This window comes from Neovison vison, chromosome 3 (assembly GCF_020171115.1).
Source record: "Neovison vison isolate M4711 chromosome 3, ASM_NN_V1, whole genome shotgun sequence".
Classification (NCBI taxonomy): domain Eukaryota; kingdom Metazoa; phylum Chordata; class Mammalia; order Carnivora; family Mustelidae; genus Neogale; species Neogale vison.
This window is the reverse complement of record NC_058093.1, coordinates 215,971,179-215,998,031: the sequence shown is the minus strand read 5'-3', so window position 1 is coordinate 215,998,031 and position 26,853 is coordinate 215,971,179. Positions and strand designations below refer to the sequence as shown.

The 26,853-nt window shown below is 38.7% G+C and overlaps 2 protein-coding genes across 6 annotated transcripts in view; one reads left to right on the top strand and one right to left on the bottom strand.

The window, feature by feature from the left end:
• ZNF280B (zinc finger protein 280B) overlaps window positions 1-16,382 on the bottom strand; it is a 30,900-nt gene extending 14,518 nt beyond the window's left edge. The window contains exons 1-2 of one of the 4 annotated variants that reach the window (XM_044244424.1): window positions 16,276-16,382; window positions 15,424-15,484 (exon numbers count right to left, since the gene is read on the bottom strand). The gene's annotated coding sequence lies outside the window, so the exon portion shown is untranslated. Of the gene's footprint in view, window positions 1-12,751; window positions 12,777-15,423; window positions 15,485-16,128; window positions 16,193-16,275 lie in introns of those variants that run through there. The other 3 variants (XM_044244426.1, XM_044244427.1, XM_044244428.1) reach the window with 3 other exon arrangements.
• LOC122903652 (immunoglobulin lambda-1 light chain-like) overlaps window positions 1-26,853 on the top strand; it is a 1,198,107-nt gene that overhangs the window by 310,227 nt on the left and 861,027 nt on the right. The window lies entirely within an intron of this gene.

Sequence of the window (26,853 nt, the reverse complement as noted above, 5' to 3'; positions counted from 1 at the left end):
GGCTCTCTGCTCGGCAGGAAGTCTGCTTCCTCCTCTCTCTCTGCCTGCCTCTCTGCCTACTTGTGATCTCTGTCTGTCAAATAAATAAATAAAATCTTTCAAAAAAAAAGAGAATACTATATCTAGCTAGGCTACCATTGAAAATAGAAGAAGAGATAAAAAGCTTCCAGGACAAACAAAAATTAAAAGAATTTGCAAACACCAAACCAGCCCTACAGGAAATATTGAGAGGGGTCCTCTAAGAAAAGAGAGAGCCTAATAGTAGTAGACAAGGAAGGTACAGAGACAACATACAGTTAACAGTCACCTTACAGGCAATACAATGGCACTAAATTCATATGTTTCAATAGTTACCATGAATGTAAATGGGCTAAGTACCCCAATCAAAAAACACATGGAAGGAGAATGGATTTAAAAACAAAAACAAAAACAAGACCCATCAATATGCGTTCTATAAGAAACTCATTTCAGACCCAAAGACACCTCCAGATTTAAAGTGAGGGGGTGGAAAACAATTTACCATGCTAATGGACATCAAAAGAAAGCTGGGGTGGCAACCCTTACATCAGATAGTTTAGATTTTAAGCCAAAGACTATAATAAGAGACGAGGAAGGACTCTATACCATACGCAAAGGGTCTGTTCAACAGGAAGATATAACAATTTTCTATATCTATGCCCCTAACATGGGAGCAGCCACCTATATAAACCAATTAATAACAAAATCAAAGAAACACATCAACAATAATACAATAATAGTAGGGGACTTTAACACCTTCCTCACTGAAATGGACAGATAATCCAAGCAAAAGATGACTAAAAATAAAGGCCTTAAATGACACATTGGAGCAGATGGACACCACAGATATATTCAGGACATTCCATCCCAAAACAACAGAATATACGTTCTTCTCTAGTGCACATGGAACATTCTCCAGAATATATCACATCCTGGGTCACAAATCAGGTCTCGACTGGTACCAAGAGAGGGGTCATTCCCTGCATATTTCAAACCAAATGTTCTGAAGCTAGAACTCAATCACAAAAGGAAACTTGGAAAGAACCTAAATACATGGGAGGCTAAAGAGCATCCTACTAAAGAATGAATGGGTCAACCAGGAAATTAAAGCAGAATTGAAAAAATTCATGGAAACAAGTGAAAATGAAAACACAACTGTTCAATAACTGTGGGACACTGCAAAGGCAAACCTGAAAGGAAAGTATACAGGAATACAAGCCTCTCTCAAGAAACAAGAAAGGTCTCAAAAACACAACCTAACCGAACACCTAAAGAAGCTGGAGAAAGAACAGCAAAGAAAGCCTAAACCCAGCAGAAGAAGAGAAGTCATAAAGATCAGAGAAGAAATCAATGAAATAGAAATCAAAAGAACAGTAGAACAAATCAACAAAACTAGGAGGCAGTTCTTTGAAAGAATTAATAAGATTGATAAACCCCTGGCCAGACTTATCAAAAAGAAAAGAGAAAGGACCCCAATCAATAAAATCATGAATGAAAGAGGAGAGATCACAACCAACACCAAAGAAATACAAACAATTATAAGAACATACTATGAGCAACTATATGCCAGCAAATTTGACAATCTGGAAGAAATGTCCTAGAGATGTATGAACTACCAAAACTGAACCAGGAAGAAATAGAAAACCTGAACAGACCCATAACCAGTAAGGAGACTGAAGAGTCATAAAAAATCTCCCAACAAACAAGAGCCCAGAGCCAGACGGCTTCCCAGGGGAATGCTACCAAACATTTAAAGAAGAAATAATACCTATTCTCCTGAAACTGTTCCAAAAAATAGAAATGGAAGGAAAACTTCCAAACTCATCTTATGAGGCCAGCATTACCTTGATCCCAAAAACAAAGACGCCATCAAAAAGGAGAATTACAGACCAATATCCTTGATAAACACAGATGTGAAAATTCCCACCAAAATACTAGCCATTAGGATCCAAGAGTACATTAAAAGAATTATTCACCATGACCAACTGGGATTTATTTCTGGGCTGCAAGGTTTGGTTCAACATCTGCAAGTCAATCAATGTGACAAAATACATTAATAAATGTAAGAACAAGAACCATCTGGTAATCTCAGTAGATGCTGAAAAAGCATTTGACAAAGTACAGCATCCTTTCTTGATCAAAACTCTTCAAAGTATAGGGGGGTGCCTGGGTGGCTCAGTGGGTTAGAGCCTCTGCCTTGGGCTCAGGCCATGGTCTCAGGGTCCTGGAATCAAGCCCTGCATCGGGCTCTCTGCAGGGAGCCTGCTTCCTCCTCTCTCCCTGCCTGCCTCTCTGACTACCTGTAATCTCTGTCTATCAAATAAATAAATAAAATCTTTAAAAAAAAAAAAAAAACAAGTGTAGGGGTAGAGGGTACATACCTCAAAATCATAAAACCCATCTATTAAAAACCCACAGCAAGTATCATTCACACTCGTGAAAAAACTGAGCTTTTCCCCCAAGGTCAGGAACATGTCAAGGTTACCCAATATCACTACTGGTATTCAACATAGTACTAGAATTCCTAGACTCAACAATCAGACAACAAAAAGAAATACAAGGCATCTAAATCAGCAAAGAAGAAGTCAAACTCTCACTCTTTGCAGATGATGATACTTAACGTAGAAAATCCAAAAGACTCCACTCCAAAACTGCTAAAACTCATACAGGAATTCAGTAAAGTGTCAGGATATAAAATCAATGCACAGAAATAAGCTTCATGTCTATACACCAACAACAAGACAGAAGAAAGAGAAATTAAGGAGTCAATCCCATTTACAATTGCATCCAGAACCGTAAGATACCTAGGAATAAATCTAACCAAAGAGGCAAAAAGTCTGTACTCAGAAAACTATGAATGGGGCACCTGGGTGGTTCAGTGGGTTAAAGCCTCTGCCTTCAGCTCAGGTCAGGATCCCAGGGTCCTGGGATTGAGCCCCACATTGGGCTCTCTGCTTAGCGGAGAGCCTACTTCGCTTGCTCCTCTCTCTGCCTGCCTCTCTGCATACTTTTGGTCTCTGTCTCTGAAATAAATAAATAAAATCTTAAAAAAAAAAAAAAGAAGGAAGAAAGAAAGAAAACTGCAAATTACTCATGAAAGAAATTGAGGAAGACACAAAGAAATGGAAAAATGTTCCATGCTCATGGACTGGAAGAACAAATATTATGAAATGCCTATGTTATCTAAAGCAATCTACACATTTCATGCAATTCCTATCAAAATACCATCATTTTTTTTTCAAAGAAATGGAACAAATAACCTTAAATTTATATGGAACCAGAAAAGACTCCAAATAGCCAGCAGAATGTTGAAAAAGAAAGCCAAAGTTGGTGGCTTCACAATTCCAGACTTCAACTTCTATTAAAAAGCTGTAATCAGGGCGCCTGGGTGGCTCAGTGGGTTAAGCCGCTGCCTTCGGCTCAGGTCATGATCTCAGGGTCCTGGGATCGAGTCCCACATCGGGCTCTCTGCTCAGCGGGGAGCCTGCTTCCTCCTCTCTCTGCCTGCCTGCCTCTCTGCCTGCTTGTGATCTCTGTCTGTCAAATAAATAAATAAAATCTTTAAAAAAAAAAAAAAAAAAAAAGCTGTAATCAAGGGCGCCTGGGTGGCTCAGTGGGTTAGGTCCTCTGCCTTCGGCTCAGGTCATGATCCCAGAATCCTGAGATCGAGCCCTGCATCAGGCTCTCTGCTCAGCAGGGAGCCTGCTTCCTCCTTTCTCTCTGCCTGCCTCTCTGCCTACTTGTGGTCTGTCTGTCAAATTAAAAATCAAAAATCTTTAAAAAAAAAAAAAAGCTGTAATCATTAAAACAGTACGGTACTGGCACAAAAACAGACACATAGATCAATGGAACAGAATAGAGAGCCCAAAAATAGACCCTCAACTCTATGGTCAACTAATCTTCGACAAACAGGAAGGAATGTCCAATGGAAAAAAGACAGTCTTTTCAACAAATGGTGTCAACAAATTGGACAGCCATATGCAGAAGAATGAAACTGGACCATTTCCTTAGACTACACACGAAAATAGACTCAAAATGGATGAAAGACCTCAATGTGAGACAGGAATCCATTAAAATCCTTGAGGAGACCACAGGAAGCAACCTCTTTGACCTCAGCCACAGCAACTTCTTCCTAGAAACATTGCCAAAGGCAAAGGAAGCAAGGGCAAAAATGAACTATTGGGACTTCATCAAGATCAAAATCTTTTGCAAAGCAAAGGAAACAGTCAACAAAACCAAACGACAACTGACAGAATGGAAGATATTTGCAAATGATATATCAGATAAAGGGCTAGTATCCAGAATCTATAAAGAACTTATCAAACTCAACACCAAAAGAACAAATAATCCAGTCAAGAAATGGGCAGAGGACATGAACAGATATTTCTTCAAAGAAGACATCCAGATAGCCAACAGACACATGAAAAAGTACTCCACATCATTCGGCATCAGGGAAATACAAATCAAAACCACAAAGAGATACCACCTCACACCAGTCAGAATGGCTAAAATTAACAAGTCAGGAAATGACAGATGTCAGTGAGGATGCATAGAAAAAAGAACCTTCCTACGTTTCTGGTGGGATGCAGGTTGAACCGCTGCCACTCTGGAAAACAGCATGGAGGTTCCTCAAAAAGTTGAAAATAGAGCTACCCTACAACCCAACAACTGCACTACTGGGTATATACCCTAACGATACAAATGTAGTGATCCAAAGGGGCACATGCACCTGAATGTTCATAGCAGCAATGTCCACAATAGCCAAACTATAGAAAGAACCTAGATGTCCATCAACAGATGAATGGATAAAGAAGTATATATATACACACATATACACATACATACATACATATACAATGGAATACTATGCAGCCATCAAAAGAAATGAAATCTTGCCATTTGCAATGACGTGGATGAAACTAGAAGGTATTATGCTGAGCGAAATATGTCAATCAGAGAAAGACAATTATCATATGATCTCCCTGATATGAGGAAACTGAGAGACAGGGTAGGGGGTTTGAGGGGTAGGGAAGGAAAAAAATGAAACAAGATGGGATTGGGAGGGAGAAAAAACATAAGAGACTCTTTATATCACAAAACAAACTGAGGGTTGCTGGGGAGAGGGAGGGTATGGAGAGGGTGGCTGGGTTATGGACATTGGGGAGGGTGTGTGATATGAATGCTATGAAATGTGTAAGCCCGAAGATTCACAGACTTGTACCCCTGGGGAAATTAATACATTATATGTTAATAAAAATTTAAAAATTAAAAAATAATTCCCAAAAGAGAAATCCAAGATCAGATGACCATCCTCGTAAATTTTATCAAAACAATTCAAGAAGAATTAGCACTAAACTTTCAGTAACTCTAAAAATCAGATGAGGAGAGACAACTTTCCAGCTCATTCTATGAGACCAGTACTATTTATGTCAAAATTAAACAAACATATCACACACAAAACTAACAAAAAAACAAAAAAAAACCCAGACACCAATATCTTTTATCAATAAGGGCAAAAATCAAAAAACAAAACACAATTTAAAAACCTATAAGAGGGGTGCCTGGGTGGCTCAGTGGGTTGAGCCTCTGCCTTCAGCTCAGGTCATGATCTCAGGCTTCTGGGATTGAGCCCCGCATTGGGCCCTCTGCTCAGCAGGGAGCCTGCTTCCCTCTCTCCCTGCCTGCCTCTCTGCCTACTGGTGATCTCTCTGTCAAATAAATAATAATAATAATAATAAAATCTTAAAAAAAATCTTAAAAACCTAGAAGAAGGGCTATACACTATGACCAAGTGAGACTTATGTAAGAAATGCAAAGTTGGTTCATTATATGAAAATCAATCAACATTATACCATTTCAATAGAATGAAGGACCAAAAAACCCACATCTGTCCACAAAAAAGGCGGTGGACAAAACTGAGCACCGTTTTGGGGTCAGGGGATAAAAACCACACTCAATAATTGGAAGAAGGAAACTTTCTCTGACAAGGGATATCTGTAAAAGACCCATAGCTAGCATTACAATTCATGGCAAAAAGACTGAAAGCTTCTCCTCTAAGATCAGGAATAAGACAAGGATGTCCACTTCTACCCTTCTGATTCAACATTATCCTGAACGTTGTTAAACTGGGTAATCATGCAAGTGAAAAAAAAAAAAAAAAGTAAAATAGCATTCAGACTGGGGAAAAAAAGAAGTAAAACTATATTGGAGAGGACATGATTTTGTATACAGAAAATCCTGAGGAATTATATTTGTTTATATATAATAGCTGTTTATTATAATAAACAATATAAGATCAATTATATAACATCAATTAGGGGTGTCTGGGTGGCTCAGTGGGTTAAAGCCTCTGCCTTCAGCTCAGGTCATGATCCCAGATCGGGCCCTCTGCTCAGCGAGAGGAGCCTGCTTCCTCTCTGCCTACTTGTGATCTCTGGCTGTCATATAAATAAATAAAATCTTTTAAAAAAATCAATTACATTTCTATACACTAGCAATAAACACTCCGAAAATGAAATAAGCAATTCTATGTACACTAGCATTAAAAAGGATGAAATACTTAGGAATAAATTTCCAGGAAAAAAAATGCAAGACTTTCATACTGAAAACACTGAATTATACTGAATACATTGCTGAAGCAATTAAAAAAGACCTAAGTAAATATATACATCCCATGTTTATGGATAAGATTTAATATTATTAAGATGACAAGATCCCTGATACTGATTTATCAAAATCCCAGCTGGCTTTTTCACAAATTAAAATTCATAGGGAAATGCAAAAGACTCAGAAGAGCCAAAACAATCTTGAAAAAGAAAAAAGAAGAAATGAAAATGTCACACTGATTTCAAAACTTACTGCAAAGCTACAGTAATCAAGAGTGTGGTACTTTCATAAAGACAGAACCACAGATCAATAGAATACAATTCAGAGTCCAAAAATAAACCCATACACTAATGGTCGATTGGTTTTCAGCCAGAATAGCAAAATAATTAAGTGGGAAGCAGGTATGTCTTTTCAACAAATGTTGGAACAACTGAACATCCACATCAAAAAACTGAGGTTGGACCCCTACTCACAGCATATTTAAAAACAAAAACAAAAACAAAAACAAAAACAAAAACAAAACCAACCTCAAAATAGATCGTAAAACTAAATGTAAGAGCTAACTGTAAGTCTTCTTTTTAAAAAAACAGAAACAAAGGTTTTTGAGACAACATATCAAAAGGAATAATGACAAAAGAAAAATGAACAGGATTTTCAGCAAAGGAACCCCCTTACAACTGTTAGTTGAACGTAGGCTGGTACAGCAACTCTAGAACAAAGTACGGAGTTTCCTCAAAAGGTTGAAAATAGAGCTACCCTATGACTCAGCAATTGCATTACTAGGGATTTATCCCAAAGATCCGAATCTGGTGATCTAAAGGGGCACCTGCACCCCAATATTTATAGCAATCTCCACAATAGTGAAACTATGGAAAGAGCTCAGATATCATCAACAGATGAATGGATAAAGAAGATGTGGTGTGGAATATTACTAAGCCATCAAAAACTGAAATCTTGACATTTGCAATGACCTGGACAGAACTAGAGGGTATTTATGTTAATCAAAATGCCAATCAATGACAATTATTATATGATTTCACTCATATGTGGAATTTAAGAAACAACAGAAGAGCATGGGGGTGGGGAAATAAAACAAAACTAAATCAAAGAGGAAGACAAACCATAAGAGACTCTTTTTTTTTTTAATTTTTTTAAAGATTTTTATTTATTTATTTGACAGACAGAGATCACAAGCAGGCAGAGAGGCAGGCAGAGAGAGAGGAGGAAACAGGTGACCCGCTGAGCAGAGAGCCCAATACGGGACTCGATCCCAGTACCCTGGGATCATGACCTGAGCCGAAGGCAGAGGCTTTAACCCACTGAGCCACCCAGGTGCCCATAAGAGACTCTTAATCACAGGAAACAAACTAAGGGATGCTGGAAGGAAGGGGAGTAGGGGGATGGAGTAACTGGGTGATGGACATTAAGGAGGGCATGGGATATAATGAGCACTGGGTATTATAGAAGACAGATGAATCACTGAACTCTACCACTGCAAATAATACACTATATGTTAATCAATAGAATTTAATAAAATTTAATTAAAACAGGATTTCATCAAATTAAAAACTTTTGTCCTTCAAAGGATACCATCAGGAAAGTAAACAGACAAACCACGTAATGGGAGAAAATATTTTTAACTCATATATGTAATAAGGGACTTGTATCCACAATATATAAAGACCTCTTATATCAGAAGAATAAAAAGACAACTCTATTTAAAACTGGGCAAAGCAGGTGCCTGACTGGCTCAGACTGAAGAGCATGTGACTCTATCTCACAGATGTGAGTCCGAGCCTCACATTGGGTGGAGAGATTACTTAAATAAAAACTTTTTAAAAATGGGCAAGGGGGGGCACCTGGGTGGCTCAGTGGGTTAAAGCCTCTGACTTCAGCTCAGGTCATGATCTCGGGGTCCTGGGATCGAGCCCCGCGTCGGGCTGTCTGCTCCACAGGGAGCCTGCTTCCTCCTCTCTCTCTCTCTGCCTGCCTCTCTGTCTACTGGTGATCTCTGACTGTCAGATAAATAAATAAAATCTTTAAAAAAAAAATGGGCAAGGGAATTAAATAGAAATTTCTCTAAAAATGATATACCAGGGGCATCTGGGTGGCTCAGTGAATTAAGCCACTGCCTTCAGCTCAGGTAATGATCTCAGGGTCCTGGAATCGAGCCCCGCATCTGCCTCAGCATACCTGCTGAGCAGAGAGCCTGCTCCCCCCTCTCTCTCTGTCAAATAAATAAATAAAATCTTTAAAAAAAATAAACATGATATACAAATGTCCAAGTATATGAAAAGATGTTCAACATGATAGTAATGAGAAAACTGTGAATCAAAACTACAATGATATACCACTCAAACCCCTTAGGATGGCTACTATCAAAATATATAAAAACAAATAATTACACCAGAAAATAACAACTGCTGGTAAGGATGTGAAGAAATTAAAATTCTTATGTGCTGTGGTTGGAATGTAAAATTGTGCAAAGCAACACAGGTTCCCCAAAATATTATAAATCAAACTATCATGATCCAGCAATCCTACTTCTGGATATATATCCAAAAGAAATGAAAACAAGATTACGAAGAAATATTTGTATACCCATGTTCACAGCAGTACTGTTCTGATAACTAAGTGGTAGATGCAGTCCAAATGTTCACTAACTGATGAAAGAATTTAAAAAAATGTGTATATACATACAACAGGATATTATCCAGCTATAAGAAGGAAGTCCTGCCATACACTAAAACACTGATGAATCTGAGGACACGTTAGCTAAATTTAAAAAAGCCAGTCACAAAAAAGACAAATACTATATTAATTCCACTTATCTGAACTATCTAAAGTAGTCAAAGCAATAGTAAAGAAATAAAAAGTAGAATGGTGGATACCCTGGTCTAGGGAGAAAGGGAAAAGGGACTTAGTTGTTTAATGAGATGGATACGGAGTTTCAATTTTACAGAATGAGAAGTTCTAGAGATCTGTTTTAAAACAATGTTAATATATTTAGCACTTAAATGATTAAGATGGTAAAATTTATGTTATCTGCTTTTTACAATAAAAAATGAGCAAAAAATTTGAATAGACAACTCTTCAAAGAAGATATACAAATAATGCAATACAATAAGCACAAGAAATGCTGCTCAACACAATTAATTATTAGGAAAATGTAAATCAAAATCAGAATGAGATACCACTTCACATCCACTGGCTTGACTATAATCAAAACCAGAAACAGTAAAAAGTGTTACAGAGAATATGGAGAAATTAGAATCCTAATATATTGTTAGTGCAACTGCTGTAAAATGGTCAGCCACTTTGGAAAACAGTTTGGCAGCATCTCAAAAATTAAATACAGCAGTATATGATCCAGCAATTTCTCTCCTAGGTATATATCTCAAAGAGTTGAAAACATAAATCCATATAAAAATTTGCTCAACAATGTTCATAGCAGCATTATTCATAATTGCAACAAAGTGCAAACTATCCAAAGGTATCTTAACTGATAAATGGATGAACTGTAGTATAGCCATAAAATGGAATGTATTCATCTATGAAAACAAATAACAGTACTGCTATACATGTATGACATGGATGAACCTTGAAAAGATGCTAAGCGAATAAAGCTAGACACAAAAAGGCCACATATTGTATGATTCCTCCCATATAAAATGTCTACACTGGGCAAATGCACAGAGACAGAAATAAATTAGTGGTTCCATGGGCTGGAGTGGGGGAAAGAATGAGGAAATGTAGTAGGTTGAATAATGACCTCAAAAAAATATTAGATCCTGATCCCTGAAACGTATCTACATTATCTTTCTTTGGGAAAGGGGTCTTTGCAGATGTGATTAGGAATCTTGAGATGGGAAGATTATCCTGGATTATACAAATGTGCCCAAAATACCATCATAAGTATCCTCAGTATGAAAGGCAAAAGATTTCACGCATACGGTAGGAGAAAGCATTGTACCAAGACTGGAATGACATGGACTCAGCCAAAGAATATGCGCTGGAAGAAGCAAGCAATGGATTCTCCCTTAGAGTATCTGGGATAGGGTGGCCCTACCAAAACCTGATTTAGGTCAGGTGATGATTTCTAACTTTTGGCCTCCAGAATTGAGAGGGAATAAATTTGTGTTGTTTTAATCCACCAAGACTGTGGTAATTTGTTATAGTAGCCGCAGGAAGCTAATACAGGGTTTTAGGGTTGATGAAATGTTCCAGAATTAGATAGTGGTAAAGACTGCACGATTTTGTGAAGTATACTAAAAATCCTTCAATTCTGCATTCTACAGAGTGAATTGTATAGTATGTGAATTATATCTCAATTAAAGAAAAAAATGCCTAGTGATAGGCTGGTGTGACCTCCCCCTCCCCCAACATCCTAACAACTGATAACTGTATCTTCAAAGCCCCTAAACAGACTCCATTCATGTAACAAGAGTTAGGTAATTAGAATTACAGTAACAATGCAAACTAATCTAGTCCACAAAGAAAGTTAAACTAGTATCATGTAGTCAATTTACAAATTTGTAGTGGGAGACATGTTCCTAGGGAACATCAACTTAATTTTTATTAGGACTGCTAAAAATCCTGATTTGACGATGACAATCCAGTTTGACCTGTTGCCCCTGTGTATTTTTTAACAGTATCACTTTTCACTTAATAATAACTTGATTTCAGGGCATCCGGGTGGCTCAGTCAGTTAAGCATCTGAACCTTGATTTCAACTCAGCTTATGATCTCAGGGTTATGAGATCAAGCCCCATGTTGGTCTCCACTCAGCAGGGAGTGTGCTTATTTTCTCTCTCTTCTTCCGCCATTAAAAAAAGGATTTTGATGGTAAATGAGTCAACATACTTGTAAGGAATCTTGAAGTTGTGAAAGTGGTGAGAGCATAGGCTAAGCATGCTAGATGTTCCCTGTCATGAATCTCTAGGTAACAAATATCTCCCTGCTATTGGAAAGCTCCCAAAGAAAAATATCCTAGTAAGACTTCCACAAAGCAACCATATTTTGTTTTCAAAAATATACAATATTAATGCTTAAGCTGAACTCTCAGATCTCTACTATTCAGTGTTACTCAAATGACCAATTTATACATTTAAAGGAATAAATAAGGAATGCACCTAAGAATTCTTGTGGTTGACAAGTATAAGGAACTTAAAAAGGACAGCTTAAAATAACTTGTGCCAATTTTTTTAAATTTTATTATTTCAGTGGTACCCAATTTTTTTAAGTGTTATGAAATCAAAAGCTGAAAGTAACTTTTTTTTTTGTTTTCGTATCAAATTGACCCTAACATAACAACTCCTGTTACAACTCCTGAGTGCAAAAAAAGGAAAAGAGGGGAATCTCTCTCCTTCTTTTTCTTTTTTTTTCTTTCTTTCTATCTTTCTTTCTTTTAAGAAATTAGGGGAAAATTGTTACTCTACGGAAAGATCATCATAAGTTCCATGGGTGGTCAAACATATAATGTTGGTAATGTTCTGATGTTCACTATTTTGGATAAACTACAACTATAAAACATATTAAATTAGTAAAATTAGAACATATTCCTGTCCAAAAAAGACTGAGGAACAAATAAATGACACAGGAGCATAATGATAAGGAACTCTATAGTTCTGACAGTCTCCTAACCCCAACTCCTAACAAAGAAAAAGGGAGGGAGAAGTATCAAGATGGCATTTATAAGAAATTTGAGGATTAGTAAGTATTTGGTGAGTCTACCATATGCCAGGTACTGATCTAGGTACCAGAGATACAGTAGTGATTGAAACAAAGACCCCTTCTTCGGGGAGCTGACACTGCAATAGAGGTAACTGAAAAATACATTAAAAAAATATACACACATAATGTTACTGCATGCAATATTATAGTATCACACAGCACATATTTCAAATATGTACTAATGTAATATAAATCACATAAAATATTTTATATTATATGTGTGTATACATATATATACATAATTTCAAATGGTCATAAATGCTATAGAGAAGATAAAGGAGGCAATGGCCAGATAGTATGGAGGCAGGCTGATATTTGTATGGCATGGTTATGGAGATCTGGGAAAGAATTCTCCAGCTGAAGGAAAAACAAATACAAAGGCTCTGAGACTTACCAAAGTTAAGGACTGGTCAAGAGGTTAATGTAGGCAAACCAGTGGACAGGGAGAGAAACTGGAGAAGAATCAAAGAATGAGTTTGCTGTAGTACATTAATGTAGTCCATTCTAAGTTCTTTGGTTTTACTCTGGGTATGATAGTTCACTGGGAATTTTGAGTGAGGGGTTACATGATCTGTCATGTCAAAAGGACCACTCTGGCTACTATGAGAAGAAAGAAAACTTTAGAATAATAACTGGAAGCAGGACGGCAAGTTTAGATTATTATAACTACTAAGATTATTAATAACTTAATCATAGTAATTTCATTAATAATGATTTTATAATAAAAGACTATGCTAATACAAGACTGGGATGCTGAGAAGGGGTCAATGTCTTTTTTTTTTTAAGATTTTATTTATTTATTTGATAGACAGAGATTACAAGTAGTCAAAGAGGCAGGCAGGGAGAGAGGAGTAAGCAGGCTCCCCGCTGAGCAGAGAGCCCAATGTGGGGCTCGATCCCAGGACCCTGAGACCATGACCTGAGCTTAAGGCAGAGGCTTTAACCCATTGAGCCACCCAGGCGCCCCAGGGGTCAAATTCTATATTAAAACCTTGAAGGTCCACAAGATTTGTTAACAGATAGGAATTGGGATGTGAGGAAGAGGATGACACATAGAACAGGTGATGTGAGCAAGTAAACATGAAACCAGAACTCAGGGAAAGACCTGGGCTAAGTACACAAATTTTGGAATCTTTGGCATGAAATGTTATTTAAAACACAAGACTGCCTGAGGTCATCTAGAGAAAGAGGTCTGATATCCAGGTCCTGGGGCACTGCATTGGTCAGAGGTCAGAAACATGAGAAGAAACCAGAAAAGGATAGAAAGAAGGAAGGGTTACTTAGAACCAGCTGGGGTGGAGGGTAGGAGAGTAGTAAAAGAACAGAGAAAAAGCACGTTGTAATCCAAATGAAAAATTATTTTCAGGGAAGAGGAAATTAATGACTCTGATAAATACTGCAATAGATCACATAAATTAATAACTAACAATTCAGGATGCCTGGGTGGCTCAGTCGGTTAAGCATCTGCCTTCGGCTCAGGTCATTATCTTGAGGTCCTGGGATCAAATCCTGCAATGGGCTCCCTGCTCAGAGGGGATTCTCCTTCTCTCTCTCCTGTGATCTCTCTCACTCTAACTCAAATAAATAAATAAAATCTTAAAAAAAAAATAAATAACAATTGACCATTTCATTAAGTACTGTGAAATTCACTGGAGATCTTGACAAGAGTCAGGAGAATGGGAGAACTTGAGGAAGCAAACATGGACAACGCTGAAGAAATTTTCCTCTAATGAGAAGCAGACATGAAATAAAATAAGCAGAAGGGGGATGTGCAATTAAAAGATGGCTTTTTAACAAAAGGTAACATTACAATCAGTTTGCTGATTAGAATGATCCAGAGAAACTGAAAACTTAATCCAGGATGAAGAGGAGACTTGCTGGAACAACATTCCTGAATAAACAAAAACTATTTGGATTTAATATACCAGGGGAGGCTTTGTCCTTAGCCTGGAGCCAAATAATTCACTCATAGTAACAGAACAATATGGAGAAGAGTTGGAATGGTGTGTGCAACTTATATGTGTGTATGGAGTAGCAACGGGTGTGGTTGCTAGCCTCCAACATGGCCCCAAATGAATCTTGCCTCCTGGTATTCACACTCTTGTGTAGTCCTCTCCCACGATATTATAGGGTTAGCCTATCTGATGAAGCAAATACAGAAGTAATGGTATGTAACTTCTGAAAAAGACTCTGCACTTCATCCTGGGACCAAGCTCTCTCTTTAATCACTCGCTCTGAGAGAAGCCAGCTACCATGACAGGAGCAGCCCCATGGAGAGGGCCACAGAGTGAAGAACTGAGGACTGTGCTAACAGTCAAGTGAGCAAGCTCAGACACTGTTCATCCAATAAAACCCAAGTCTTCAGTAACTGCCAATTCTGTCAAAAGCTTCACTATAAACTCATAAGCTACCCTGAGCCAGAATCACCCAGCTAGAGTATGACAGTGAAATAAACATTCCTTAGGTCATTAAGTTTGAGACAATGTGTTACACAGCAATAGATAACTAACTATATAATGGGTCTTACCATGCTATATACACAAGTTATTAGGCATACAACTTACTTATTGTTTTGCCTCCTGGCATGAAATGAATTCATATGGCTTCCCTTACCCAGTCACATTCAATTACTTCATAAAATAAAGCCCTTAAAAGGTTGTAGAAATGAACAAACTAACCCTATGTGAGCATTTTTAACCAATACACATTTACCCTGAATGAAACTTTAATACATGAGCTTAAATCTTAGGTATGTGTATCTGCCCATTTTAGCCTCCTACTGCCATTGTAAAAGAAGTCAGTTTTACATAGCTTAAAATGTATGATCCTCTCGTGTTCTTTAGAGAGCTGGTGAAAGAATGCCACCCGCCCTGTTTTTAAGGAAGCAATATAGAGAGCTCCAGAATTACCTAAATCAGTGATTGGCTTGAATTTATCAGACATGTTCAGGTCATACACACTTCAGGAAACACTGTCTAAATACCAGTATTTTAACACGGGAGAAAATAAGAAAAAACTGAAGAAAAATGATACAGTCTTGGTCCTTATAAAGACCTCTCAACTTACCTCAGGTGTGCAGTGAAACTTCTAAAAACTTAAGATTTTCCAGGTAGGAGAAGCTCACATCCTTGAGGCAACCACAGAGGAGGATTAGGGTTACTTACACGTTACAGGAATGTTTTATATCCCACAACCTACCTGTTATTGCCATCTGCATGTTCATCAAGCGTCTCACTTAACCAGAAGAGAACTGGAGTCCCTTCCCCCACACCTGTTCCTCCCATCTACCCTCCCTCAGTAAAGAAAACACTATGCCTGCCAACTGCCCAGTTCCAAAGCCTGGAAACCACCCCGGGGCCTGGCTGTCAGGAGGACTTCATTAGGGTGGAAGAGTCTGAAATAGGGTCCAGGCAGAGATACTGCAAACGAGAAAAATTAACAAGGCCCTGAGGTAGGGGAGAGGGAGCAATAAATGAATTTACAAATGCTTAAATCGCCTTAAAGGCTCTGGGCCAACAGACATCCCGAAGAGGGAGGAGAGGACGTTTAAATGCCTTAAGTTCCAAAAGACCCCAGTGGGCCGGGGGGAGGGGAAGGTATTAAGAGCCTGGGCAGGCCCCTCCTCCAAGAGGCCCAGGCTGGGCCCAGGCTTGGGGGATGGGAACGGCCAGCCCAGGGTGGGGGAGGGGATGCTGCCCGAAAGGCGCCTGCTGAGACCCGGGAAGGGGGTGTGCGTGAAGGGAGTCTCAGGACCCGCCAAGAACCGCTTACCCGACACACTTCGGAGGCCGCAGCAACAGGCACAGGCCGCTCGGGCACACCCAGACCAGGAGCCCTGTGGGCGCAGGACTGCGGCCGCGGAATCCCTCCCATCTCTCCTCTGGGAACACTACGGCCGCGCCACGCCCCCGTCCTTACCGTCCTCCCGGCGGTCCGCACCAGGTCCTGAGCTGCCGGAGGCGCACCGCCCCAAGGCGCTCCCCAGGCAAAGCCCGAGGGGACGACGCCTCCTCAGGCCCCAGGCGCCGCCGACGCCGCCGCCTCTCCACGCGCGCCCGCTGCGATCTGTGATTGGCTGCCAGGTGCGGGCCCAAGGCCGGCGCGGCTCGGGGTGCTGTACTCTGATTGGCGGCGAGGCGGGTCCGGCGTCTGCGCGCGCTCTGGCGCCCCTGGTGGCTATCCCTGGGCGCGGGATCAGGCTGAGAGGGGTGAGAGCTGTAGCGATGACCCTCAGTCCCTGGAAGAGTCTTGGGAGATCAAGGTTGCAGAGGAGACCAGGGTTCAAGGATAAAGACAGGCTCCCAGTCCATCAGGGGATAAATTTGTCCACCTGGAGTTTAACTTTCATAATCCTCAGGTGTGGTCCCTTTTTCATAAAAGCACTAGCTGCCAGCTCCATGTTTAAGAGAACATGACCATGCAACTTGGTCTTGACGCCCATACTCTTGACGTTACATCTGGTCAAGCCATACAAAAAAAGTCTGGCACCTATTTGTTTTTATAGCTTGCAGCGACTTAAGAATGAACTTTACATTTGTTAATGCCTGGAGAAAACCACAAAGAGACTATTATTTTGTAACGTGAAAATTATATAAAATTTAATTTCAGTGTTCATAAATAAAGTTTATTGAACACAGACATATTCATTCCTTTAGGTATGGTCTATGGCTGCTTTCCTCTTAAAACAACAGTTAATTAATTGTCATAAATCATATTCAAAAGCCTAAAATATTTACTATCTGGCCCTCTACAGATTTTTTTAACAGATTTTTTTTTTAATTGCCATTTCTGCCGGAAGTCTGTCTACTTTAGTAGTGTTTTGAAAAGGGGGAAAAAAGACAGCTTTTGGGCTTTTTAATCTGTAATGTGATTTTCATCTCTAGCCCATTTATATTTTCTACTTTTTACTTTCTTATTAACTCTATAGGTTCTGTTGTTCCTCTTTACAATATTTTATGAAGTGTTTTTTTTTCTTAATTGTAGTGTAGTTGACATACAATGTTATATTTGTTTCAGGTGTGCAATGTAGCAATAAGACATTCTATACCTTACGCAGTAATCACCATGATACATGTAGTTACTATCTGTCCTATCTGTCGCCATACAAAGTTAACTGCTTTACAATGCTTTGAGATAAATGTCTAGGTGGTTTATTTGTAAACTTCCAGTTATTTCTCTTGTATATGATGCTATAAATTTACCTTCGTTTACTTAAGTATCAATTTAACTGTATCCTACAGATTTTATTTCATAGTATGCTCATTATCATTCAATGTCTTAATTTTCCTAGTAATTCTCTTTTTAACACAAGGGTTACATAATAATATTGTATTTATTTTCCAAATCTGTGGGATTTTAAAAAGCAATTCATTTATGAATTTCTCATCTTGTTGCATTATGGTCAGATCACACAGTCTAAATATTATTGCTCCTTTGCATTTGAGGATTTCTGTTCAGTTAAGTATACCGTAGACAAAGTGAAGAGGATGTAGATAGAAAGTATTTTCTATGTCTAAAATGTGTATTTGGGAAATGACCTCCCCTTAAGATCTCAAAATTATTTCAATATCCTTCATTAAGTCACTATAAACTATGCTTCAAGTTTTATTCAAATCTCACTAGTTTTTCTACCAAAGTCTTTTTTCTGTTCCAGATTCCCGTACAGGATACTGCACTGCACTAGTCATAGTGTCTCCTTAGCCTACTCATGTCTGTGACAGTTTGTTACTTGTTTATCATACAGTTTACATGTTTATCATGACCTTGATAATTTTAAGGAGTCCTTGGGGTCAGATATTTTGGAGAATGTCTCAATATGGGTTCAATGTTTTCCTTACAGTTACACTGGGGATATAGGTTTTTAGAATTATACCACAGAGGTTATATGTTCTTATCACTTCCCATCAGGAATACATGCTATCACTATGACTTAACCACTGATTTCTCCACTGTAAAGTAGATTTTTCCTCCTTTCCATATTCTACTCTTTGGAGGCAAGTCCCTAAATCTAGGCCACCCTCAGGAAAGGACATGTAGTCTCACTCAGGGGAGAGTGTCTATGAAATACACAAATTATTAGGAGTACGGAAATTATTTGGACTTCATGTATAAGGAAGATTTGTTTACCCTACCTTTAAATTTAGTGTTAAATTAATCAAAATTAAATAAATTAAAAATCCAATACATCAGTCATATTAGCTACTTTTCAATGACTCAGCAGTCACATGTAGCATATTGGACAGAGCAGATATAGAACATTTTCATCACTACAAAAATTTCTATTGACAGTACTGATTTATTTTTTCAAGATTTTATTTATTTATTTGACAGAGGGAGAGAGCAGCAGATGGAGAGGAGAAGCAGACTCCCTGCTGAGCAGGGAGCCCAGTGTAACACTTGATCTCAGGACCCCATGGTCATGACCTGAGCTGAAGGCAGACACTTAACCAACTGAGCCACCCAGGCAGCCTCAACACCACTGATTTAGATCATTATTTTGTTGACCTTTCTTCTCCTTCTCTTCTCTCCTCTTCTTCATTGAGGAACAACTAACATAGTCCTTAGATTAGTTTCAGGTGTAATACATAAATTATTCAATATTTGAATATTTGTATATATTGTGAAATGATCACAATAAGTCTGCTGAACATCCATCTATCACCAAACATAGTTACAAATTATTTTTTCTTGTGATGAGAACATTTAAGATTTATTCTCTTAGCAACTTTCAAATATGCAATATGGTATTATTAACTATAGTTACCATGGTGTACATTACCTCCCAATGATGTATTTTATAACTGGAAGTTTGAACCTCTGGATCCCCTTCACCCATTTTGCCCACCCCAACCCTTCTTCTAATCAAATACATGAACTTTAAATATGAATTCCTTCTAACTACTATAGGTCAATCTTATAATGAGCATAAGAGCAGTATGCAAGAGGTTTGTGAAAGTGCAAGAATGGACCTTTACCCTTAAGGCTTCCTGGGGGAAGTCTGTCTACTTTAGTAGTGTTTTGAAAAGGGGGAAAAAAGACAGCTTTTGGGCTTTTTAATCTGTAATGTGATTTTCATCTCTACCCCATTTGTATTTTCTACTCTTTACTTTCTTATTAACTCTATAGGTTCTGTTGTTCCTCTTTACAATATTTTATAAAGTGTTTTTTTTTCTTAATTGTAGTGTAGTTGACATACAATGTTATATTAGTTTCAGGTGTACAATGTAGCAATATGACATTCTATACCTTACACAGTAATCATACCATCTGTCCTATCTGTCGCCATACAAAGTTAACTGCTTTACAGTGCAATACACCCTAGTCCCTGTCCTGTTCTTAATTATATTGCTTAATTTCTAGACTTTGGGTTTTTTTTCTGAATTATCTTTCTGTTACTGATTTCTAGCTCAATTCCCCCAAAGTCATTGGATAGTTACAAACAGCCTTACAGCTAACACCATGATTAATGATGAACAATTGTATGTGAGTCTAAGAACAAGACAAAGATTACCATTATAACCACTACAATTCAACAAAGCACCTGAATACCCAGGACAACTTTGACCAACAATGCTGTGGAGCTTAAATTCCCAGGTATTTGTAATTTTCAGTGTTGTCCGGAAAGAATCAATAGGATAAAAAAACAGAGATACAGGGTTTATGCAATTTTGGAGACCAAGATGTCCCTCAGGAATGCTAGTGGCATAATTCAGTCTTAGTCTGCAGGCTCAAGAACCAGGAGCTCTGATGTCCAAAGGCAGGAGAGATGGATGTCCCATCTCAAGAAAGGAGAAGGAAAATTTTCTTTTCCATAGCTTTTGTTCTCTTAGGGCTGTCAATGGATTGTATTGGATAAGGCTCCGCCATGTTGCTGAGGGTTTATCTTGCTCATTCAGTCTGCTGATTCAAATGCTAATCCCTAAATGCAAAAGGCTAAACAGTTAAACTTCTAGAAGAAAATTAACGAGGAATATGTTTACATCCTTGGTAGACAATAATTTCTTAAATATAATGCACCATGAAGCACCAACCCTAATGCACATATATACACCCATGAAACCACCAATCAGATCAAGATGTGGGACATTTTCAGTGCCCCAGGAGTTCCCTCATCACTTCTCAATTGATAGTCTAATTAAAAAAAAAAAAAAAAAAAAGATGGACACCAGGTGGTATAGTCAGTTGGGCATCTGACTCTTCGTTTCCACTCAGGTCATGATCTTGGGGTCCTGGGATCGAACCTGGAATCTGGCTTCATGTTCGATGCAGAATCTGCTTGAGATTCTCTCTCTCTCTCTGCCCCTCCCACTCCTGCTCTCTTTTTCTCACTCTAAAATAAGAAATAAATAAATAAATAAACAAAACAAGACTTGAATAGGCACTTAATAAAAGAGGGTGTTATTCAAGTGACCAGTGATCATATGACCAAAAAAAAAAAAAAAAAAATCTCTCCAGATCATTACTCATCAGGGAAATGTAGATGAAAACAACAATATCATAACACTACAACTTCAAGACAAAGGGACTAATGGAAACAATTGACAATACCAAGTACTGTATCTGCAGCACTGAAATTCTCAATATTGTTGGTGGAAATGAAAATCATTTAAATCACTCTGAAAAGGTGTTTAGCAGAATCTGCATTAAAAAAAGCTGAATCAATGTAGTTCTGGAACTTCTCATTAGTATATATATATATATTCTAGAGAAATAACTACATATGTCTACCAAAAGGCATGCACCAACTCATGGCAGCTTTATTCTGAAGAACAAAAGAATCAGTCTCAAAGTCCATCAGGAGTAAAACGGACATACACAGCTCTACCATATGCATTCAATGGGATTCTACCCAGCAATGAAAAAGAACGTCCTATGTCTGCATAGAGCAAGAATGCATGCATTCCACTTATTTAAAGAAAGAAAAAGACAAAAATCTGTTGTGTGATCCCATTTACTCACAGCTTAAAAACAGAAAAAAAAAATGAATCTTTGGAAGTAGAGGTCAGAATAGTGGTTACTTTGCAGGGAGAGGTTGGCTGGGAAGAAACATAAGGAAGCTTTCTATGTTGCCTCTTGACAGTAAGGACCTGAAGAATTGTCACCATAAAACCTGACTCTCACTGACTATTATCATCCACAGTTATGATGTACAGATGGCCTAGCCTCAATTCTGCCTTTCAGCATCCCTGGAGGTGGGCAAAACAGAAGTTGAGCTATAATTCTAGCTGTGGTAACATCTGGAATACCTAGAGTTCATGGCAATCCTCTTTTCAGATTTTACAGGTAACAGCTAGAGGTAAGTGTTGCTCAAAACAATGGAGACTGCACTTGAACTGAAGTTTGAATCATAACTTCTGTTTCAGTAGACAACGCTTCCAATTGCTTTGGCTTTTTAAAAGCTCAGTGATTCTTGGTTTGGTGCTATGTTTTCTCCTTTGAGGTCAAACACTGTACCCTGCATTTGGAACACTGAAAGACTCTTTTTCTAGTGCTCTGACAATGATTCATGTAAAGTATGAGGGCTCTGACAATGTTGAGATCGAAAGGACAAAGCAAATTCTTAGTGTTTTCATGGCATGTTCTAGAACATGTTTCCATATCAGCAAAGGCTGACAATTTATAATTGCAAACCTGGCCCACATAGGGCATTTTTCCAGGCTTACTATTGTCCTTCATGTGATGTAAGAAAGCCTGGTCTGTTTTGAATGACAATTTGCAAACATTACAGACAGTGGAGGACTCCTGGATAGTGTGTTACACTTTCAATGTGACATTGCAGCTTGAAGGGAGTAGGAAATCATGGGTGACAGTGCTGGCAGGTGGTGTGGATTTCCCAGCTGTCACCCTTCTGCTTCTCAAGTTCCAAATGGCTCCACACATGGCTCATAAACTTGACATTCTTTAGAACTTCCAAACAGCTGAGGCATTTAAAAGTTGTGTGAGTCTTCTGTTTTGGCTGCCGGTCTCCTTTTGCTGCCCATAGTAAAAGTCATGAAGTAACATGATCGGATTTTCTTTCTCAAGATCACAGTCTGGTTTTGACTTGCTAGACTCAAAAAGTCTGGTTTTTCAAGCCTTTCCAAATAATTTTTTGTGATAAGATCCATGAGATTGAAATGTGTCCTATTATTTACATAAGCCCAAGAGAATAATGCTCATTCTGAGCATGACTTAATGAGAATAGGACACCTTTTGAGGTTGTGCTCATACTCACTATAAGAGAGAAATGGTCACAACTGAGGAATGTCTTTCTGGGATTCCATCACTGAGTTTAGGTCTTTTAGAATTTCCACTGTTTAAACTGGAAGCAGGAAGTTCCTTCAAACTGAGTGCTTCCACTCTTGCCTCCTACAGAAAGTACAGTTCCAAGTAGACAGTGAGATAGGAGAGAGCAAATCTAAGGGACTGTGAGGCATGACTTGTGGTGAGCTCATTTTATAATCAGGTTTAGATGAGGTTCAAAAATAATAAGACTATCTATTACTCTCCATTCAGATTGGGGTGGCCACTATGAGTACCCATGGGTCACGAGGTCTGCAGGCTGCAATGCGCAAGCAGTATCTTGACTCTAGTAAACTTCTTTCTTTTGGAATATCATTCCAGGGTCATCTGTTCAAAATGTTTGAAATGACTGGTTTTGAATTTGGAATTGCTATGATAAAGAGAATTTTTGTATCTTCGTTTACATGTTCCACTCCTACTAATATCAGCTCAGCGTCTTCATTTTCCCTGTCCCTGTGTAGGATTCTATATTCTTTTCTGGTGGTCCTAGCACTTGCTTTTTCTCACATGACAAGGAAAGACCTGCCATTTTACAACTGCTTTTTGCTTGAAGAGGTCCCTTCAACTTCTAGTGCTTTCTTTTTATAAAATACTGTCTGGGGCACCTGGGTGGCTCAGTTGGTTAAGCAACTGCCTTCTGCTCAGGTCATTATCCTGGAGTCCCAGGATGGAGTCCTACATTGGGCTCCCTGCTTGGCAGGGAGTCTGCTTCTCCAGCTGACCTCTCTCCTCTCATGCTCTCTCTCTCTCATTAAAAAAAATAATAATAATACAGTCAATATAACTAAGAATATTTATTTCAAAACCCAAAATATTGCTTTATTTAATATTTCCCTGAAATGCTGAGATAACTATTAGCAGCCTTATATTATACCTGAGGAACATGCTCCAACTAGTTAGGTGACAAGGTAGTCCTAGAGTTCTCTCTCAAGCTCTCCAGGTCTCTATCAATTGCAAGCTCTACATGCCCTCTTGAGGGCCATGACTAGGTTGAGGCAAGTGAGGGATTAGGGCACAATATTTAATGGCAAGAGTTAAAGATACCCAAGGTCAGCATCTCAGAGCACCCACCCCCTGCATTTTATCACCCTAGGCATTACACTTGCCTTGTCCTACTCTCAGTTGTACCCTCTGGATATCTAAGTTTTCTTGTCAATCTTACAAAAATTTAGATCTTTTCAGTCCCCTAAAAAAAAAAAATTTAAAAATTAAAAAAAATAAAAATCTTGTTCCACCTGCAGTGTTCCTTTTCTGAGTAAACACTCCTAATCACTCAGTTAACAAATTTTGGAGACATCCTTTGCAAATCTTTCCCCCATACCCCACAGCCAATTAATTAGCAAACACTGCCTGCTCTGTTTTCCAAAGATATCCAGGACCCAACCACTCTCTTCTACCCCTACTGCCCTCTCCCTGATCCAAGACACCATGTTCTCTCCCTGAATCATGACTACAGGCATCTTATTCTCTTCCTGGATCCTGTTTGAAGGTACCATGTTCTGTCCCTGGATCATTGCAGAAGTTTCCAGCTTCATACCTCTTTTGCCATATCTCCCCATAGTGTCCCCAGTACTCCTGTTAAAATATGTAAAAGAGCTGGCAGAAAGTCTTCTGCTTATTGAACTCCAATGACTTCCCGACTCACTCAGAAGAAAGTCCAATGAACATGAAATGTCAAAAAGAGTCCTAGGCCTTTGGCCCATACCCACCAGTCCTTGTTTTTCCTGCCTCTCCCTCTCCACTGAAGCTACTCCATTAGTCTTGAAGGCACCACACCCTGTATTTCCTTAGGAATTTTGTGGTTCCCCTGCCTTGAATGCTCAGATATCCCCATCTTGTCTCCTGGGCTGCTTCAAGTCCACAGGTTCTTAGCAAGGCTTCCCTGACCATGATATCAAAAATCACCACCTCTCCCAACTCACATGTCCTACTCACCCCCAACACTATTTCTTAACATATTATTTATCACCTGCCTAACACCCAATACAGTTGACCCTGAACAACAGGGGTTTGAACTGCACAGGTCTACTTAAATGCAAATTTTTTTCAATAAATACAGCACAACCCTGAATTCAAGAGTTGCATGCTCTACTGACTCAAACAGGCCGCCCTTTTTATGATTTTCTTAATAACATTTTCTTTTTTCTGGCTTACTATATTGGGAGCATATAATATACAATACATGCAAATACAAAATATGCATGAGTTGATTGTTTATACTATCAGCAAGACATCCATCAATGGTAAGCTAAAAGATTTTGGAGGAGTCAAAAGTTTACATAGATTTTTCTACTGCGCAGGGAGTTGGTGCTTCTAACCCCTTCCACTCTGGTCAAGGGTCAGCTCTATATAAATACATCTTGCTTTTGTTCTCTATCTCCACCCACTAGACTGTAAACTGAGGGAGGAACGGGACTTGTGTTTCCTTTACTGCTGTATCATAAGTTCCTAGAGCAATGCCTGGCATAAATCTTTGCTACACAAATAATTAGCAGCTGTTTTCAATATGATCATTTATGTGTACAACAGACCCAAACTCACGAAGTCCAGGCTCTCCAAGCCTTTAGTGAAATCCAAATCCAAATGATTTAACAGTATTATGGGAGAGAAACATTCTAGCCAGTATGTAGGCATGGGTATGTGTGATTGAAACAAAAGTTCTGTGAAAGAATATCCTCCTGGAACCCTCCTACACTATTGATGGGATTGTAAACTGGTGCAACCACTCTGGAAAACAGCATGGAGGTTCCTCAAAATGTTGAAAATAGAACTACCCTATGACCCAGCAATTGCACTACTGGATATTTACCCTAAAGATACAAACGCAGTGATCCAAAGGGGCACATGCACCCGAATGTTTATAGCAGCAATGTCTACAATAACCAAACTATGGAAAGAACCTAGACATCCATCGACAGAAGATAAAGAAGACGTGGTATATATACACAATGGAATACTATGCAGCCATCAAAGAAATAAAATCTTGCCATTTGTGACAACGTGGATGGAACTAGAGCATATCACACTTAGCAAAGTAAGTTGATAAAAAAAAGACAACTATCATATGTCCCTGATATGAGGAAGTGGAGATGCAACATGGGGGGTTAAGGGGGTAGGAGAAGAATAAATGAAACAAGATGGGATTGGGAGGGAGACAAACCGTACGTGACTCTTAATCTCACAAAACAAACTGAGTGTTGCTGGGGGGAGGGGGATTGGGAGAGGGGGGTGGGGTTATGGACATTGGGAAGGGTATGTGCTAGGGTGAGTGCTGTGAAGTGTGTAAACCTGGCAATTCACAGACCTGTACCCCGGGGATAAAAATACATTATATGTTTATAAAAAATAAAAATAAAAAATAAATTTTAAAAAAGGGGAAAAAAAAAAAAAGAATACCCTCCCTACAATGGATATACAACCTTCTATGGCAGGTTTCAAATTTCACTGATGCTAAGGAACAGTTAGTGTTTATATTTTCCCATTTGGAAATAAGACCGCATCTCATCAGTAACATTTAATAGTTTGTTTGACAGCATATATTCTTTGTATTGTATGGTGATAGATAGGAGAAATAATGTTGTGTCTTACTGTTGATGGGATCTTAGAATGAATGAAAAATTCTAACTTTTTTCCCATAAGCTGATTATGGCCCAATAAATTTTATTTTGCAATTCACTAGGAGGATGCTAGCTGCATTTTTGCAACTGGTTTAAGACAGGGATTGGCCCGCCTCCTGTTTTTGCACAGCCAGTGAGCAAAGAGGTTTTTATATTAAGTGGATTTTTTTGTTTTGTTACTTAGTGTGTATATATATTTTTTATATATTTATAAGTGATATATCATGTCATGTATATCATATACCTAATATACTTATTAGGTACCTATTACATTTTTTTAATTTGTGTTGAGAAAACCAAAGGAATATTTTGTGACATGTGAAAATTATTACATTCAAATTTCAATGTCCATAAATAAAGGGTTTTTTTTTTTTAAGATTTTATTTATTTATTTGACAGACAGAGATCACAAGTAGGCAGAGAGGCAGGCAGAGAGGGAGAGGGAAGCGTCTCCCTGCTGAGCTGAGAGCCCGATTCAGGACTCGATCCCAGAACCCTGGGATCATGACCAGAGCCGAAGGCAGAGGCTTTAACCTACTGAGCCACCCAGGTGCCCCCACAAATAAAGTTTTAATGGGACACATCAGTGATCACTGAT